A 5476-nucleotide genomic window follows, 5' to 3' on the forward strand; every position below is an offset into this window, starting at 1 on the left:
GCCTCACGCTTCACGACCGTCTGCCTGTGATTGGCTGGAGCCGGCTCTCGGTTCCGCCCTTGCAGCGGGGGTGGGTAGGGAAGGGAGAGGGCGGGCGCGCGCGCCCGGCTCGCGGCCCCTCCGGGCGTCCGTGGCTGGTGCGCGCGCGCGAGGGGAGCGCGAGGCGCTCGCCCACGGGGCGGGGACTGAGCCTGAGGGGAGCGTGAGGGAAGGTGAGAGAGAGAGAGAGGGAGGGAGGGAAGGAACGAAAAAAAGGAGGGAGGGAGAGAGTGGACACCTCACAGTCCTCTGTGCCGTGAGGCTGCTGCCGCTGGGTCCGCGGTGATGCGGTGCTGGATGTAGCCGGCACCCCCACAGGCAGGGCTGGCTTTGCTTAGGGCTGCACAACGCGCCGGTGTTATTCACTCCGTGACGTGACGCCAAAATTTGGGAAATTTTGGAAAAATTTGGGAAATCTCCGTACGGTGCGACGCGGGTCGCGGCAACCAGCATTACGCTTATTTAAAATCCGCTCCTTACTGGAAGTTACCGAGTTCCTTAATTACTGTGTGACGGCTGGATCATGCCCGCATGGAAAACTGGTCTCTCGTGGCTCGGGAGAGGGTTGCGCCTGAACAGAAGGGTAAAGCTACGGGAGCAAGAATGATGTCTACCCGCAGTGCTTTCGAGCTGAGTTACTTATAGTTTTGGCACTGGAAATGCGGTTTCCTGTTTCGGGAAGCGCCAGCGCCTGCCGTGCGGTGCAGCCCCCGGGTGTGGGAGCCGTGATGCCGCAGCCCGCTGGAGGAACCGCGGCTCTCCCGCCCCTCCAGCGGAGCGGCTGCGATTGTCGCCCAACATCTTACATCACCTGTCATAAATGAGCACTAAAGCAATAAATCCCTTCAAGCCTTGAACTACCTCTGCACTTCCTTGATTTTTTTTTTTTCTCCTTTGGCTGTTCACCTTTGATGGTCTTTTTCTGTATATGAGAGAGTTGCGGACTTTTGTAATAAAAGTTGCCATTATCTTGGTGATCATTGTTAAAACTGGGGATTGCTGGGTTGTGAGGGAGTTCCTGATAGGCTCCTTCCCTCATCCTTCCCCAAACTATTTCACCGCACGGGCTGCTCTCTCATTTTGTTGCATGCTACAACTCAGCACTCTAGTGCTGGAAAACCCCCAAGGAAGTTCCTGTGGACTTTCTAGGAAGTGAGAGGAAAGCTCCAGAACTGGCTTTGGAACAGGCTTTGTGCTGGCAAAGCACCTTCAGCACAACCAAAGCTGTTTTGGTTGAGGCATACCAGACTCTAGTTAAGAGGAAGAGTGATGTATGAGTTAGAGAAGCCAAACTGGGACAGAAGAGACAGAGATTTCTTTTCTCTTTATACCTCAGCTCTTCTTTTATGAAATAAAATCCATTGTCTGAGGCACAGATTACGATGCTGAAGAGGAGATATGCAGTTACTGCAGGAGATGGCTACTCAGGGCTGCTGAGGAGTTCTTTCTTTTTCAGTACCCTGCTCAAGTACCTGTCAACAGTACTGATGTTAAATAGCTAAACAGAAAAAAAAATAGGAAGAAGTGATGAAAAGAGCAAAAATATTTGCCTTACACACAGGCCCTTCTGTTTCCAAGTGCTCAAGCTTCACACTGGTTTGTCATGATAGCATTAATAAGAGGACTTGGGTTTTTTCCCTAATTAGAGTTATTTGACTGATTTTTTTCTAGATTGCTATCAGTGTAGAAAGAAAAGGCAGTAAAATCAGATAAAATAAACATTTGTTTTTCCTGGATATAGAGAAAGACAAGAAAACTCCATCTTGTTGCTACTTCCATTTCACTGACAGTTGTCCAAAAGCTTTGCTTCAAAACCTCCAGTAATCTCTTCCAATATATCAGAGAATTAGAAAGGTGATAGGAGAATTATGAACTATTTTTATAACCTTTTTATTACAACACACCTTTTCTTAGTGTAAGTTTAGCTTGGGTTTCAGTCCTTTAATGGTTTCCATGTTGATAAGTATCCTGGATCCATGTGAAGGCCACATGCGTGTTCCCTTTAGACGTTTGCTCTGCTCATGACACCGTTTATTGGTTTCATGCTTTCTTAGCAGTGAGCAAGTCACAGCCATTCATTGTTGATTTTGCAAAAAGGGTGTAACTCACTTGAAAACAGTTCACTGTGTTTTCCAGCAAACATGGTCTCTCTCCTGAGGAGCCACAAGAGTGAACAGCACACTAAAGGCAAGAACAAAATACTCCTAAGAGAACTTGTGATCTGCATAAGGTGAATAATCATAAGGGACTGCAGGTTTAGTTGATATGAAGGCAAATAGGTTGATATGAAGGCAATGTTACTTGCCAAAATTATTTTTGTTTCATTATGCCTAAAAGTAAATATTGGTTATTGCTTAAGATTGTGCTCATGTTTACATTGTGGGTAGGAGTTCTTTTAGCCACGGTACCCTGCATTGTGCATTTCAAGTGTGGCTGGCTGGAGTGGGCAGGAAGCAATGTGGCACAGGCTTGCTCTGACTAAAATCCTAGGCAGCAGTGCCAGAGATATGAAGTCCGTGGTCTGAGAGCATGATTCAAAACTCAGCAGAGTATGTGGAAAGATAGGAAAAGAAATCTGCTCTTATCTGCTCTTATTTTCTGCTGTTATCCAAGAACCTCCCCATTTTGGCTCAAAGCATTGAGGAGGAGCAATGCATCAGGAATTTATACTTCTCTTCTTCATGCAGCATGCATTGAACAGATAAACAGAATGGCATACTCTCCTTACAGAGCTACTAAGATGGACTTGTCGTAAGTTTTAAGTCCACATTCAAATAAAACAGTTAGGAAAAAAGGAAACAAAACAATTTCTTCTACTTATATGTACAATATTTTTCTGCTCCTGAGGAGGAATCAATTACAATTAAGTAATGCCTGTAATAAAATTTAACAAAACTAAGGCTTCTGCTAACTTAAGAATGTATTGAAACCTAAAAGGCATCAGGAAAAAAAAAAAAAACCTTAAAGAAGAGAATTAAGTACTGAATTAGTGGCTCAGAAGCTCCAAAACTGACTGACTAATTCAAGTCCTGAACTTGGGTTTGTGAAGCCTGATTATGTACGTTCTCAGCAGCAAGTGATGTCAGTTTCCATTGTTGTTAGGACCAGTGCAATATCCTATTCCATGGATTAGTCAATCAACCAGCCATCTTCTTCGTAATGAGAAAAGGCAAATGTGTCTTCATGATCCTTATGTTGCATTTTACACCATAGCAACCAAGCTGCATTAGCACACTTTTGTAGCAGATGTGGCTTCTGTATTTATGTTCAACTTTTGCTTCAATCTCATAGGTTAATTTGATGTAGCACCTAATAAATGAGACCTATTAAGAGAATAATTCCTCAGTTGCCTGTATCTCCTGGATAACCTGGCTTTAAAGCCTGTAAAGGAAGTAACTGAGATAAGGAAGGTTAGGCTACAAACACATAATGACTAATTCTGCTGTAAGCAAGGTGCAAGCTGGACTAAGCTCCCCTCTCCTTGTGTGAGCAGAACCTTGAGACTTTGTATGTATGACCTCTGCTGTAAGCAGGGAGGGAGACAAAATTGCTTCTCACAGAAATCTCCTTCCTTTCAGACAGTAAAACACATTTTTTTTCTCTGTAATTTACCTTGCCTTCAACTCCACACCATGACCATGTAATCTGTTACTTCAATGGCTGAACAGAATATAATCGTCAGTGAATCCACTACATCCTTTGAAGTAATGGAGACACTTCTGCAAGTCTTGAAGAAAATGTCTGTATTTCGTTGCCTGTGAATGCAGCCTTAATCATATATTCAATCAGGAAATAGTCAATCATATCTCTTGTCTATGATGGTATAATATGAGCCTTTTGTTAATTTATTAGTTTGTGTAATTCAGTAAAGCTTATTGGAATATTTTTCCCCATTTTTCTGTAAAACTCATATACCTGCAGCAAAGTGAACTACTGTTGGATTGATGCAATTTTATGTGATTTTATTCACACCAATTGCATTGCTACAGGAGATATTTCTTGTTGCTCACAAAAAAGCTAAGTCTACAATTCTGACTCAAAGTGCTCAACTTTCACAAGTCTCTCTCTTTTATTCCAAGCAGCAGCAGATTTTACTGACAAGATCAAATACCATCTAAGGGCAGATCTGCTGCATGGCATAGAGAGAATGACAGAGTGCAGATACTTCTTTCAGCTGAAAAGCTTGCAGACATCAAAATAGTAGTTGTTGATAAATTGTTGATTCTTTATGGACCAGTAGCAGGTTGATACTGAATTTGTGAATCCCCTTTCTGAAGCTAAGCTGAGCCCAAGACTTAGACATGGCAACTGTGCAGTTGTTCCAGTCTGGGTGAGAGTTTGGGGTGGTCCTTGAGTCCCTCTGCCTCTTGGCTTACCTCCTCAGCGCACTGCTCCGAAGGGAGCATTTTGCCATAGCAAATTACTCCCAGACTATTCCTACATTCAGGCTGCACTTGGAGTAGGGAAACTGCTTTTGTTTTTCAATTCCTTGATTCTACATCTGGTAAAACACTTGCTGAATTTTAAACAAAAATGAAGGCTGCTGTTTCTTATTCCCTGAATCAATGGCCAAAAAAAATGCTACTTTGAAAGACAGGGATTCGGAAGGTTTCTAGGTTTGTAGTTGTGTTAGACACCCAGGTAAGATGCAGCTGCGAGACAGAGGCTGCACAGCTGTCCCCCTTTCCTCTTCCTCAGTGATAGGAAGGGTGATGGGATAGTGGCAGACAATATTCTCCTAGATTTGTGTCTCCAGCAAAAATACTGCATGGAAAAGTAGACAATAAGCAGTCTAGGGAGAACAGGAGAGCATAATATTTCACCCAAAGCCCCTTTGCTTGTCCCTTCCCAAAAGAATTTGCATCTTCTGTGCTTTGACGCTGTGGGACAAAGAACTTCAGGACTAAATTTGAGACAATCATAGGTTGTTTTATTTTCCTGCTGTGTTTTTTAGTTTCCGGCACCAAATATTAGCAAAAAACCGAGGTGCAACTTTGACCCTTGTAGTATACCTGCCAGAGCACACAGGGTTAAGGAGGGTAAAGGGGAGGGATTTACCCTAGGCACTACTCGGTATTTGTGTCTCCTGTGAATGCAAGGGGTGTGTTCCACCAGAAAGCAGCCCTAGCAAAAGGATAATATGCTCATTCATTTGCTATGTTGGTCTAAGGTAACCACAGAGACCTACAGCTTGTACAGTGCCAGGTACTCCAAGCAGTACACTAAGATAACATTACCTGGCCCTGGTCCCAGAGAATGACTTTTCCCAGAGTCAAAATGACTAAGCCTTTATTATATTACAAGATACTTAATTTCTTACTGTGCACTAATTTGGGATTATTGAAGAAATATATCTGGGAAACTTTCTTAGGACCTCAGATTTAAAAACCCAGTAGTAATAAGCTAAATATTCTCTTACATCTTTTAACAACTCTAG

The 5476-nt window shown here is 43.2% G+C and overlaps 1 long non-coding RNA gene across 1 annotated transcript in view; it reads left to right on the forward strand.

Annotated features, from left to right (window-relative positions):
• Positions 1 to 106: 106 nt before the first annotated feature.
• LOC116183749 (uncharacterized) overlaps positions 107 to 5476 on the forward strand; it is a 53339-nt gene continuing 47969 nt past the window's right edge. The window contains exon 1 of the long non-coding RNA XR_014955992.1: positions 107 to 212. This is a non-coding gene — a long non-coding RNA (uncharacterized LOC116183749). The remainder of the gene's footprint in view (positions 213 to 5476) is intronic.

The sequence above is a fragment of the Lonchura striata genome, chromosome 5 (genome assembly GCF_050655825.1).
Source record: "Lonchura striata isolate lonStrDom1 chromosome 5, ASM5065582v1, whole genome shotgun sequence".
Taxonomy (NCBI): domain Eukaryota; kingdom Metazoa; phylum Chordata; class Aves; order Passeriformes; family Estrildidae; genus Lonchura; species Lonchura striata.